The sequence below is a fragment of the Heterocephalus glaber genome, unplaced genomic scaffold (genome assembly GCF_053883595.1).
Source record: "Heterocephalus glaber isolate CG9 unplaced genomic scaffold, H.glaber_assembly_v1.0 deba00001004, whole genome shotgun sequence".
Taxonomy (NCBI): Eukaryota; Metazoa; Chordata; class Mammalia; order Rodentia; family Bathyergidae; genus Heterocephalus; species Heterocephalus glaber.
In genome coordinates this window covers 7,079,893-7,094,412 of record NW_028258179.1, presented here as the reverse complement: position 1 = coordinate 7,094,412, position 14,520 = coordinate 7,079,893, and the positions used below count along the sequence as shown (strand labels likewise).

Genomic DNA, 14,520 nt, shown 5'->3' with positions numbered 1-14,520 from the left:
AGGCGAGAAAAGTGGGAGGCAGGAATGTGGCCAGCAGCTAAGTGGCCAGCCACCTGCCTGCAAGATGGATGCAAAAGGAGCCACTCAGTGCTGCTCCAAAATCCAGTCCACCTGGAGAGGGGAGAGCAGGCACACTTTTGGATTGTTCTTGTGTAAAACTAAGAGAAACCAGAATGCAGGACTGATTCTGCCGATCGCTTGTGTTGCCTCAGATTCAGATGCTCCTAGAGACCAAGAGGTGAAAGCCAGAATAAAACCCTTCCTCGGCCATGTCCGGGCCCTCCAGGACCTGTCACAGGATTTGCATGGGATGCAGGTCTCCTCTTTTGCTTGGTGTCTTTCCCCTGTGAGGAAGTCTCTGCCATGGTTCAGGGAGTGGCCTGCGGCAGGGAGTGGATGGTTCCAGAGTCTGACCAGGGGGATATTTGCACTGAGACTTTACTCTTGTCACTAATAGGTTTTAAGAATGAGCGTGCCGTCTGTCATGGGCCAAATTGTGTCTCCAAAAAAGGCGCATCCCGGTCCTAGTACCCCCGTTTCTTAGCGTGTGACTTCCTTCTTTTTAAGTGGGGTCAACAAATATAATGAAGTAAAATGAGGCGTACTGGAGCGAGGTGGGCCCTGTTCTAACTAGGAGGAGACACACATGCAGAGAGAACGCTGGGTGAAGACACAGACACCCAGCAAGAGGCCACGACATCTTGATTTCTACCTCCCGCTCTTTAGAACTGCGAGGGAATAAATTTCTGTTGTTTGAAGCTCCCGACGCGTACTACTTTGATGCAGCAGCGGGAGGAAGTTTGTGCATGGTCGGTCAGGGAGCTATCTACTTGTTACGTGAGTCTCACAGGCTTTATGGCTCATCCAATCGCCTCCCCCTTCATTCTAGTATTACAGAGAACCTCATTATTCATCATTGCAATTAGACAAATACTTTTTATTTGTGTGCAGATTTGCTCTAAAAGAAAATATCTACTGCGTTTCCTGTTTCTTGGTTTGTAAAAGTGTTTCTGGCCCAGTGGCCTCCCGGGGAGGGTGGTTTGAACTCAGCTCACATGTGTTCAGCTCACGCTCCATCCCAAGTGCGAAGCCTCGAGAAGCAGAGCCATTCCCAGCCTATGTGGGACCCCAGGACTGATTCAAAGGTATTGGAGGGACTATTTGGTTTCTGGCGGCAAGAACTTGACTCTAGTTTCCTCTGACGAAAAGGTAGTTGACTCCCAGGCCTAGCACAGGGAGGGCAGTTAACCTGGCCTGCTGGACAGTTTATCTTGGGCTCTGGATCCAACTTCCCACCCTCCGTCCCTGTGTCTCTCTACATTCCTGGTTGCCCTGTCTCCTCCCGTGCCACAGGACAGAGACCTAGCTGTCCATCTCACCCCTTCCTGGTTATGGGAGTAACTGGGCCTCTTCCCTAGATTCCTGTCAGAAAGATGGCTTGAAACATGGTATGTAGGTTTCTATTCCTGGATCAGTCACCTGTGACCAGATATTGGAGCTCTGTGGTTAGCCAGGTGGGCACTGTGCCCCTGGACCATCACTATGGCCAAGAGTTAGGGTCAGCAGGAAGATGGTGGCCCCATTACAACCACATGCTTGTGCAGACAAGGACCAGTGCTCTGCAGTGAGAATGGTTCAACTTTGCTTATCCAAGAAACTACAGTGCAAAGGCAGTGAGCTCACAGAGCACCATAGAGCTCCTGCCTCTTTCAGGAATCCTAAGACTGTTGCTTCATTTGCTTCATCAGTAATTTAGTATTTCAAAAAAACTGTCATGGTTCCTTTTCTCTCCAAGAACACAATACTGCTATTCTCTAATCCTAAAATCTCTCCAGGGCCAATTAACATAACTTATTAGTCCGAGACTAGATTGCAAAGCAATAAATCAAATCTGTAAGCATTCTATGCATTAAGTAAACTTTATTCCATTTAAGTAAACAGAAACAACACTGTGATACTCAGAGAATGGCCATGGAGTTGAGGAAGGATTTTCTTCAGCCAAATACTGGTTTCCTCGGTTTCTAAATAGAAGCCTGGGTGACAGCTAGGCTTTTGTGGGTGAGATTAAGCTGAAGTTATTAATCAGTATCAATATATATTAATCAATATATATTAATCAGTATAAATGGAAGCCTGAGTAACAGCTAGGCTTCTAAAATGGGCGAGATTAAGCTGGTTATTAATCAGTATCCCCAAAACTGATGAGCATTTTACAAGAAGTGGAGAGAAATTCTTTACAAATTCAATAATGACTGTTTTGGATAAAAGAGAGAAAAGATTGGGCAAAGATGGTGACATGTAAAAGGAAAAAAGGTATATTCCCAGGTAGAGGCACCAAGATGTAGCAGAGAGACAGAGGTTTGGAGCTAAAAACTCAGGTTTCTATTATGTATGATGAGAACAAAATAAAGTAAACAAAATTTTAAAAATGAGGTTTGCATCCAGTGCCAGCCACAGTAAAAATTTACCTACATCTATTTTATCATTTACAAAAATGCTAATAGGGAGGATTAATAAGAATGTTTATGCTACTGTATAAAGCAGTACTTCTCTTAGAATAGGCTGTATTGAATTTCACTTTCTTTCAGTATTAAAAATAATAAACAACTCTGAAAAGAGTCATGTGTACTTGGAAAACTACTAAAAGGGTGACCGCAAGGTGATATGAGAGGAGGTGTGGCCTGAGGATCACTACACTGAGCTCACCCAAAGGCCAAGAGAGTGCAGAGTCGCAGACCTCACTCCAGATCTGCTGGACCAGAACTGAAATTTAACAAGATGCTCAGGCGGATCACTGGGATCCACTTCCCTGGGGTACTGGACAGGGAAGAGGGTGAGAGGTGTGTGTGTGTGTGTGTGTGTGTGTGTGTGTGTGTGTGTCTGTGTATTTAACACAGCTATGGGATAGATATGGTTTGACAGCCCACCAGAGATTCGTGTGCTGAAGCATGGTCTCCAGCAGGGTGGTGCGGCGTTGCTGGCAGCAGTAGGAGGTGGGACCTGGAGGCAGGGGGCAGTCATTGGGTTCCTGCCCTCAGAAGCAAGTAGTGTAGTTCTCATGGGACCTTGATTGGTCCCTAGGAGAGTGGCCTGTTACAAAACCATCTGGTCCCTGAACCTCCCTTGCTCCTTGTCGGGTGAATCATCTCTTCCTCTGGCACCTTGAACACACTCCCACCACGATGTCATCTGCCATATTGTGATGTGGCTGGAGGCCCTCACCAGAGCTGAACAGATGCTGGCCCCGTGCTACAGAAGCACCAACCTGTTAGCCAGTGTCACAGTTCTTTTCTTTGTACATGAGCCAGCATCAGGCACTTTGTTATATCAATAGAAATTGGGCCAGGACAACGCTATGCAACAATAATCCTAAAAATTTAGATTAACTGAATTCATACAAAGGCGAGTAACCAAAAAGTCATCAAAACCACATTCCATATGAAGTTGCTATGGTAGCTTATGCAAATAAGAAACAGAAAAGCATGCTCAAATAAAGAGATCAGCCAGGTATGGTGGTATACCCCTGTAATCCCAGCACTTTGGAAACTGAGGCAGGAGGATAGTCACAAGTTCAAGGCCAGCCTGGACTACATAACAAGACCCTGCCTCAAAAAACAAAGAAACAAACAAAAAAACAACAACAACAACAAAAAAGAGGTCAAAGAACAACAGGTGGTGAACAGAGCCCCTCCTGAAGTTGCTCAGGAGAAGTCTTTATTAAAAGGCCTGCTTGCTAAAGCTGCACCTGAGCCAGATGCTCAGGTTTGGGGCGGGGCCTCCAAACTGGGAAGACAGTCTCAGTGAGCTTGCAAAGTGGGGCAAAGGGAATAAGGGCAAAGGGGCGAGCGACTGTGGAGGGAGCTCAGGCGGCTGTAAAGCCATGCATTCTGCCTCTGCCTGGGATGATGGATCACAGAGACACAGACTGATATGAAGACTACCAGTCCCCATTCAATTTCAATGCAGGAGTGAACAAAAACTCCCTCTACCTGTCCGCTAGTGGGAATTCGTCTCCACCCGGATCACCAACTGAGAAACTTGGTTTGCTGCGGACAGACCTAGTACCTGAGGAAGGAGAAGATGCTGCAGCCACACTCAGCACCGAGACCCTCTCGGAAGAGGAGCGGGATGAGCTGAGAAGAGAGCTGGCAAAGGTAGAAGAAAAAAATCCAAACTCTGTCTCAAGTGTTAGCAGCAAGAGAGAAGCATCTAGCAGAGATCAAGCGGAAACTTGGAATTGGTTCACTACAGGAGCTAAAGCAGAACATTGCCGAAGGGTGCCAGGATGTGACAGCCAGGTCCGCATACAGGGAGACCTCTGAAACCTTATCTCAGGCCGGACAGAAGGCTTCAGCGGCCTTTTCATCTGTTGGCTCTGTTATCACCAAAAAGCTGGAAGACGTAAAAAATTCCCCAACTTTCAAGTCATGTGAAGAAAAGGTCGAAAACTTAAAGTCTAAAGTAGGGGGAACTGAGCCTGCTGGCGGTGATTTTGGAGAAGTCTTAAATTCAACTGCAAATGCTAGTGCCACCGCCACAGAGCCGCCTCCAGAACAGACACAGGAGAGCCTGTGAGATTGCTACCTTTGTTCCACTAACCACTGCCAGATGCTGCAAGCAAGATCCAAGCACATCTTGTCAACATTCATTGCTATGCATTTCTACCAGATGTGCTTTTATTTAGCTTTACATATTTCTTTGGCCAAATAGTTTGTGAGTTAAACAAAATGAAAATATCTTCACTTCTATTCGCAGGAAACACGCTGAATGTGCATTCAAGGCCCTTTATTTAGGGAAATACTATTATACAGACAACAGGTAGTACCTGGAGACATTTGCTAGAATGATCTGAGAAGCTGCAGGTGATCACAGGTGTTTCCTACTTTACAGAATTGCTCTGCATCTGAGATGCTACTTGGATTTTTGTCTTCTAGATGATTTTTATTCCTTCTTTGACTCTGCATATTTGATTTCTAACAAATTCTTCTTTTAAATTTTCTGAGTCCTGGTTATTAAGAGTTTCTGTGCCATTTTATTTACATTTAAGGGAAGAACTTAACAGCTACAAAAAATTTGTTTTTGAATAAACACTGTTTTCATATAAGGTACATATCTTGGGTGTGTGATGAAGGCAGACTAAAGTAAACAGCTTTAAATCCGATTTGTTATAGTTGTGTGACAGTATATAGAGTAATTCCAGCTACTGGGTGACTTGGGAGTGGGATCTCCCCCATATCCTTGTTAACTGCCATTTGTGACTATAACCATTTCAGCGTATTTGTTATTATGTCACTTATATCAACTTTGATAATATTAAAATTTTAATTTCAGAGTAAATGGACAGTTGACCAAATAACAGAGTCTAGCATATCAGGTTGAATATAAGTGTGTTCATCAATGTTCAGTTCAAACACCTGAAGTTTTAGGTCTTGATAGCTGTAAATATGGTAAGATCAATCACATTCGGGGAAGCAGTGCTGTCTCCATTTAATCCATTTAGCACCTTTTAAAATAAGCACACAGTTATTTTTTTTCCCAATTAACTTTATTGGTACATTTTAGGTATAAAATACAGTTACATTCATCATTGGGATCTTGTACCATTACATGAGTCTCTTGGTTCTTATTTTTTCCCCCTTCCCCTGACCTCCCTTCACCCCCTCCACCCTTCCCTATTTGCAAAGACCTTGTTTCCATTTTTTTCCTCTTCTCATATTTTTTCCTTTCCCTTTTTTCCTTTCCCCTATCCCTCCCAATTCCCCTGCTCTTTCAGACCTTTTCTTCCTGTTACACAATATCAGTTATACATTTTTTAAATTACAATATTAAGATCTAGGAGACATTACCACAGATTTTACAGAATTTTAAAGGATATAGAAAGCATATGACAAAAATCGTTTTTGAAATAAATTTGACAACTTCTAAGAAGTAACTTAGAAGACAAATTAATGAAACTAACTCTGGAGGAAATATAAAATTTGAATAGCACCTATTAAAGAAAGTATATTCCTAGCTTGAAAACCTACCTGTATGACAACAGCAAGCTCATAAACATTTGAACTGATAAATTATATCAAACATTTAAAGCAGAAAAAAGAAGGAACACTTCTCCCCTCATTTTAGGAAATCAACATTGAAGCACACAGTTATGAATGAGATAACTTGAACATTTTTATACTAAGGTGTTGATTCTAACTCCTGAGGGTGTAATTTATTAATAAAAATGAATTCCTCATTTAGCTCAGTGGTTCCGCTGCCTGCCTTGCAAGCACAAGGTCCCGAGTTCAATCCCCGGTTCCAAAAAAAATGAATTCCTTATTCTCTACTTGTTTGCAATGTTAGAAATGATACTGTAGACATTGCTCCTACTTTGAAAACTGGGTGTCCAGGCTGGTGAATCAAACCCTCTGCATAGAGGCCAACGTACTCTAGTAACTTCATAACTACTGGCCTGCACCACCACTTCCTTATGCTGTATGTTTATGGCCTACAGTGTTATCTGTTATTTGCCAAATGTTAACTGCCAAACTTGGAGTGACCTAAAGCAATTTTTAAAAGCATGACTAGATTTACTTGAAGATAAATTCTTCTGAAAACCAAATTTGAAAAGCTACAATGTTGATTGTTATAAAATGACTGATGTGCTGCCATTCTTGATTGCTAGAGCTTTTGTTAGCACTTTGGATGCAAATGAAACTGCTCTATTACATGTGCAAAGCTTAATAAATTCTGCATATCAGTAAAAAAAAAAGGTCAAAGCTGCAACAAGCCTTTTTCAAATGAGCTCAAAGACATTGATAAAGCTATACAAGCTATAAATGAGAAAAACTCAGAATGGGAAGACATAAATCATGAGTTAGAAATAAGAAAGAAAATAATTTCATCATGGAAATTAAAGTGGAAGAAAAGCAACAGCAAATAAACACAGCTAATAATGCTTTAAAAGAAATGAAGAGGAGAAAACAGAAACATTTTAAATTCAAATGAAATGAAGAAAGAAATAGGAAATATTTGAGAGAAACTGGCAAATGAAGATGGGCAAATAGGGTCCAACATATAGATTATGAAAGTCTGAAAAAACAACCTAAGCCTAGTACTAAAAGTTATACCTTGGAGAAAATATCTTGAAATTTAAAAAAGTTTGAAAATATCTATTAAAGGGTTGCACTATATGCCCGAGACTATCAATAAGGATCAATCAACATCAAGACAGTCTAGTAAAATCATTTGACCTTAAAGATAAAGAAGAAAAAACTCTGGATAGTTAGGCAAAAAGACTGCCTGCCTTATAAAGGAAAAAACTTACATTGCCATTGGATTTTTTTCATGTATGTCTTTGGGCCAGAAGAAAATGGAGGAACATATTTAGTATACTCATGAGAGACAGAAATACAAGATTCTACATCTGATAGAACAAGCCGAGAAGTATAAAAGGCTACCATGAAGTATCGTCGACACAAAGACTTCAGGAAATGCTGTTCTCCAGAGACTTTCTAAGAAAGTGATACAAAAGTGACTTTCTACCAACCAAAAAGCCAGAGTCGCAAGGATGGTGGCTGCCCAGTGCTGGTCCAAGTCCTCGCAGGGCTCAGGGTAGGTGCAGTGTGATGGGGCAGTGGTGTGCCTCTGTGGACCATCTGACCATGGCCACAGCTCACATCCACCTGACAGTGACCGAGCGGACATTGCTGTTTTCAGCCCTTCTAACTGGCAGGGTTAGTGTTCATGCTCTGAGAACACTGCCTTTTTGATTTAAAATGTTTCCTTTTTCTACTTTCCATTTCTCCTAAGGCTTTGTTGGTTGTGTGTATTTTCTGTTGTTTTCCTTCTAGATTAATCTTAATGATGACATTTTTTCCTTCTTATGAGTACAATAAGAGATAAAGCAAATGAGGAATTATGGGATATTCTATCATTCTGTGTGCTTTTGAGAATGCGGATCTTTGATATGGAAGACAGTCTATGCGGCGGTAATACAAAAGAGATTACGAAAAAACCCTGATTTTGGAGTTAAAATATTAGTATCAACTCAAAAAGTATTTCCCAGTGTGTGTGCACCCACCCCAACACCCACTCCCCTCTGGGGGTGCCCTGCAAGTGTAAAACCCTAAGTCCCTCTTTAGATAAGGTAGAGGAAGATGTCAGGGGAATTGGTTCATTGGGAGATTCAAAAGCTGCTCAGGTCTTTAAAAGTGGGGAGGACATCAGACTACAAAGACAGGCAAGGGTGCCCGGGCTAGAGAGGCTGAGCTGTGGGGAGCCTCAGGGAAAGTAGGGGGCTGCATGGAGAAGGCACGGCCCACGGGGTGCCAAGTCCTCTTTCTTGGTTGGAGCCATGTGGACAGGTTCGCTGTACCACCGTTCATTGGATCACACCCATGCTTCCCGTGGATTCCTCTGTTTGTATTTTCTTTCACAGCAGAAGGTGAAGCCAAAGAAAGAAACTTGCCAACAAACATACCCTGGGAAGGGGGAGCGGCTGACAGCAGGCACTGGCGTCCCTTTGCAGTGCAGCCTGGCCTCTTGTTTGAGCTCCTACTTCAGGCTCAAACTTGTCTCCCTGCTTCTACCCTGCCCCCGCCATGCTGAGGCTGGGGTGGCATGAGGAGGCCTGAGGGACGAGCCTGAGGTGAGTGAAGGCAGCTTGAGGGGCTGGCCTTGCCTCCTGGGAGGGTGAGATCTCAGCCAGGCTGGACACCCGAGGGGTGGGCTTGGTTCTCCCCTTGTGCCCTGTGTGGCATTTCTGTGTGGAAGTGGCTCCCAGTTTCTGATTGCCAGATATTTCCTCACGATTCTGTCCAGGGATACATTTTTCAACGAGGCTTTGTTATTCTTAGTGTCTCCCATTCTAGGCATGTGGTGGCATCAGTGCCCCTACTGAGCATGTTGACCTATTGATTCATTTATTTATTTATTGGCCCTGGGGATTGAACCCAAGCCCTTCAAACTGAGCTACATCACCAACCCTTTTTAATTTTGAGACAAGGTCTTGCTAAGTCACCGAGTTGCCCCCCACCACTGGGCTCAGGACCCCCTGCACTGGCTCTTGGTGCCTTTGGGCGTGTTCCCATGGTTCCCCTAGCACTTCCGCAGGATACAGTACTTGAAGCTTATTCTCTACTTGCTCTGCTGCAGCCCAGGAGGCAGCTGCTTGTCTGCCTGGTCCATTCATCAGTGAGTGAAGTATATTAGACTCTCCCACGGGGGCACCGGATATTTTTGTTTCCTTCTATAGTTCTGTCAATTTTTCTTCTACCCCGTGAACTGTATATATTATATATAGCCATCTCACCTTCAGTTTTTTGCCTTAATGTTAGTTTACTTGTTACAGATTATATATACTAGTTTATATGTTTTCTGCATATATTTTTTAAACTTTTATTTTCAATCTCTTTGTTGACAGGTTATTAATGTATTTTTTTTCTGTTATTGAGGATTGAACCCAGGACCTTTGCACTGAGCTACACCCGTAACCTATTTTTATATTTTCTTTTGAGGCAGACTCTCACTAAGTCACTAAGTTGCCCAGGCTGGGGTTGCACTTGCAATTCTCCTGCCTCAGCCTCCCAGAGTGGGGGAACTACAGTATGCCCTAGCACACCTAGCTATTAGGATGACTTTTATAAACAGAGATAGCTGGATGAAAAATCCACTCTAATCTAAAAATATAGTCTGGAGTTTAAATTTGGTGCACCCATCCCTCTTAGAAATTATAGTTCCTAATATATTTGCATTTATTTCTACCATTTTCATTTATGTATAATTTACCCCAGCTCTTCTACGTCCCTTTCTCTTTCTTTCTTTGGATTTACTACAGAGTGATTTTCGTATTTCATTTCCTCTCCTTCTGCTCTTTTGTTAATTATGCACCCCACTTCTCTTCTGTCTGTGCTTACCTCAGAAATTAACTTGAATATGAAAATCTGCTTCTTAAAAATCTTAAACACTCAAGAGCACTCGACCACTTCAGATCCAATTATTTCTCTCTCAAGTGATATTTTATACTTAGTACATCTGTCTGTTTTTCAAAAAATTAACTCCCCAGAAAGTTATTGTTGTGTTAATTTTTGTTTACATTTCTGTGCTTACCTATCTGTGTCTTTGCTTATGATGTCTTAAAATTTCACACTGTTAGTCTGCAATCACTTTTGTTCTGCCCCACGTACATTCATTATATTTCCCTTCAGTGAAGGTCGGTTGGTAGTAAACTTTCACAGTTTTTGATTACCTGAAAATGACCCCATTTTGTCCTCATTCTTGGAAGCTATCATTTTTTATCCCATAGGATATACAATTTTATTTGACTATTATTTTCTCCCAGTTTATTGAAGTTATCATTCTACTTCCTCCTGGCTTTCTTTATTGTGGTTGAGGAATCTGCTGTCGCTCCAGTTTGTCATCCTTTTGAAAGTCATCTGCTTTTATATCTTTGTCTGTGGCATGCTGAAATTGTGCTATAACTTGTTAGGTTGTGGATGTCTTTTTATTTATCCTAGCCTGGCATCCATTCAGCTATTATACTCTTAGATATTGCAAATTCTGCATCTTTGCCCTTGCAGAAGGAGTAGATCCATGTTCCGTCTTCTTGCTACCTCCTCTGTGCCTCTTAACTTCTCTTTTCCAATTCTTCATGTTTCTGTGCTGCAGATTTCTTCCCATCTATCTTTTAGCTTGCAAATTTTCTCTATAGCTATGTCTAATTGAGTTTTAAATTTGAATTATTATAGACTTATTTCAAGATTTTAAATTCTATTTTCTAAATCTCCTTGTTTGTAACTTTAGCTTTCTGCATCTGACTCATCCCTTTAATTTTATTTCCTTAAGTTACTTTATTCTCCATGTCAGATCATTTAACAGCTACAGTCTTTGTTGGTCTCATTCAGCTGTCTTTCTTGGTCATGTTGCTCTGCTGCCTTCACTGTCTTGTTTTTCTGTCTTTTGAAAGTGAGTCTCTTGTTCTCTGGGACTTCCCTTATATGGTGAATTGCTTGAGACCTGGATGAGGGTGGCATATCAGGACAGACTTGCGTGTCCTCATGGGCATAAGGTAGCTGCCAACCTCAAGCTTCTACCTTCATTCTCAGCTGGAGTCTTCAGATGATCTGATCCACATAAATGCAGACTTCGAACTATGACGTGGGCAGGCTTATGGCCAGAAATTCCCAGTGTTTTGTTTTGTTTTGTTTTTGCAGTGCTTGGTATTGAACCCAGGGGCATCACACTAAGCTACATCCCCAGCACTTTTACTTTTTATTTTGAGACAGGGTCTCAGTCACTAAGCTGCCCCGGCTAGGCTCAAATTTGTGTTCTTCTGCCTCAGCCTCCCAGAACGTTGGTAATACAAGCATGTGCCCCCAAGTCCAGTTATTTTAGTTACTTTCTCATTGCTGAGACAAAATACCTGATACCCAAAAGTTAAAGGAGAAGAACTTTATTTTAGCTCACAGTTTGTAGAGATTTTAGTCCATATTTGGCTGGCTTTAAGGGATGGAAACATGGTAAAGGAGAAACAGTCCATGGCAGGGGAAGCAGGAGGCAAGGCAATTGGGGAGGAGCAGGGATATATAATACCCTTCCAGGCTATAGCCACAGCAACCCACCTCTTCCTACTAGGCCTCACCTCCCAACATCATACCTAGCTATAAACACATCAGTGGACTAATCCACTATCACTCTCATGATCCAGTATCACATACCCATGATCAAGTCATCTCCCCAAACCCTCACCTATGAGCACCTATAAGCACATGAGGCTTCAGGGAGACATCTAAATATAAGCTGTCATGCTGGATCTCAGTGTGTTTTTCTCTTCTTTATTCAGTACCGCCCAAGGAGAGAGATAATTTCCCATCTGTGCCCTTTGGAGGGGAGGCTTTATTGCTGTCTTACCCAGACCCTTGTAGGGTTCTACTTTTAGGCACCAAGTGAAGAGTCCCACTCAGATCATCATACTGGGTGTTCTGAGCTTTGTCTCCTTTTCCCTGTATCCTTGGAGGTGATGGGTACTGGTATCCAGCTCACCAGGGTTTAACCATTCTCTGACAGTTTTGGAGGTAGAACTCCCTCTGAAGGCTCCTGGGAGGAACCCTTCCTTGCCTCTTCCCAGGTGCTGGTGGTCGCCTGACTGCCTTGCTGGTCCTTGGCTGGTGTCCTCATTCCAGTCTCTCCTTTGCACATGGCCTCTTCTCTCTGACTGTGTCTCTCCTGGTCCAACACCTCTCTTCTTATGAGATCACCAGGTGGAGGATTAAGACCCATCTACTCCATATGACCTCATTTCAACTTGATTACTTTTACAAAGACCTTATTTCCAAGGAAGGTCACCTTACAGGATCTGGACAGACACAAATTCCTGAAGGATAGTATTCAACCCTCTGTATATGCATAACTTTTTGCCAGTCTATCAGTACATTTTAAATTATTTTATTCAGGACTTTGTTTGTTTGTTTGTTTGTTTGTTTCAGCAGAGGAATGTGGAGTTCCAGGATCTATTCAGTCTCACTTCAGATATGAAAGCCTATACATTTCCTTTTGCTAAGATGGTACACGAGATGGTTTCAGAGGCTGTATTCATCCTGTTAATCCTTTAATTGATCCAGCTGAGCAGCCTGTTCCCATTATGGACAAAGTCAGGCATTAATAAACGAGCTCTGTGACCTCAGATCCTCTGACAGAAGCCTGCTCCTTGGGAAATCCCTTTGTCCCCCATTGAAGCAATAGTGTCCATTAGATGGCCCTACCCTGACCCTTCTCGAGATACTACATTTTTTGCCACCGCACACCCTCCCTGAGCATCCCCAGTCCCCAGTCTCTCTGGTGATGCTCACACACAAGTTCTTTCAGGGCACGGAGTATGCCACATAGAAATAACAAGAGGGAGTGGGGGAAGAGTGAGGATGTTCAACAGCAAGAGAGAGAAAAAAGAGCAAAGCAGAACAGCAAAGCAAAGAAACAAGAAACAAGAGAATCATCCTCTCTGTAGAGCTGACAATTGCTGAGACTTAACATCCACCAGATCTGTCCCAAGAAACAGAGCCAGAGCAAGAAGCAGGTGCCAGTTCATGAAAGAGTGTTGAACATTTCTAGAAAATAAATGGAAAAGCAGTGCAGTTGACTCAAGTCTCCCTTTGCAACTCCTAGTAGGTGAAGTATGTCAGTAATGCTGCTCCCTGAAGCAGGCAGCATGTGACAGAGTCACACACAGCAAAACAAGACAATGCAGCTGCTGTCTGGCCTTGACCTGTCTTTGCTGAGATCCTGGTGCAGCAGAAAGTCCAGCTTCCAAGCTGAGTCCTGCAAGTACCATTTGCAACACGTGAGCAATGGTGCCCCCAGAACTCCTGGGATCGAATTACAAACGAGGCAGTCCTGCTCAGCAGGAATGAGTTGTGTATGTTGTTTTCTAAATTACAGTATGGTATTCCTCTCAAAGGATGATATGTATTCAGGAAAATGTTAAAAGAAAATAGAAAAGAGAACAAGAACTACAGAAAATAGGGAAATGTTTTGCCAACATGAAAGACAGAGGAGGAAAAAGCATTTCAGGCACAATTTTTACCAAGGTTTTATAACTGCATGAAATCATTTCTAGTCTCAGTGTGACTAATTCAGTTCAGTTCAAGGTGATAAGAAGCTGTCAGATGCATGATGATCTCAGTTAGAAAGCTGTGTTACATCCAGTGTGAAACAGATCTCTAGTTTAGAATATAAAGAGGCACAGAAGTTTGTTCTGCCAAAAATGAGGTTTGACAGCAGAGCTCCTATTTTAGTACAACACTTGAATCAACCAGAGGCAGTCTCCTGAAGCTTGCTGCTCTCCTGCTCAAGGGCAAGAGATAATATTGGGGGCATCTGAGGTGCTTGTTGAACCTGGTATCCTATGGGGGGTGTGATGAAAAATATACAGGGTGTGTTGAGTAAAAAAAAATATTACAGTAAAAAACAGATTTGCATTAATCTTGAAAATATTCTCTCTCCCTTCCAACACACCCCATTGTTCTTGCCACTGTCTGCAGCAGTTCTGCAAGTCCTTAGTTGTGCTGTCCTGGGTGCCTGGATATTCCGAGTCAATTCAAAACATGGACCATTCATGGTCATCTTGACTTTGGGGAGGACCCATAAGTTGCACATCGCCGGTCCAGTGAATAAGGTGGATGAAGACGCACTGTAATGTTTTTATAAGCCTGCCTCTCTGCTGTGTGGCACTCAGCAGCAGCATTCACTGTGTTTTTATCACACCTCACAGAGACACTCACAGACAATGGGACAAGTGTGTTCAGAGGGAGAGGCAGTATTTGAGAGGGATTCATGGTAATACTTTCTGACATCCATTGTGTTTTAGGGTTACCCCTTGTATGTTCCTACGCATGTGGCTTCTAGAGGGGAACGTGGTGGCGATCCAGCCAATGATCTAGGAAGGGAGACCATCCCAAGCTTTAGGGTCTTCACCAACATAGCACAACTGATTGGATGATCAGGGATGGTGCAGTGAACCACACTGATCAGAGCCTACCAAGACCA

General features: G+C 42.7%; 1 pseudogene; it reads left to right on the top strand.

Annotated features, from left to right (window-relative positions):
* Positions 1-3,905: 3,905 nt before the first annotated feature.
* LOC101712025 (tumor protein D52 pseudogene) lies at positions 3,906-4,697 on the top strand (annotated as a pseudogene).
* The last annotated feature ends 9,823 nt before the right edge of the window (positions 4,698-14,520 follow it).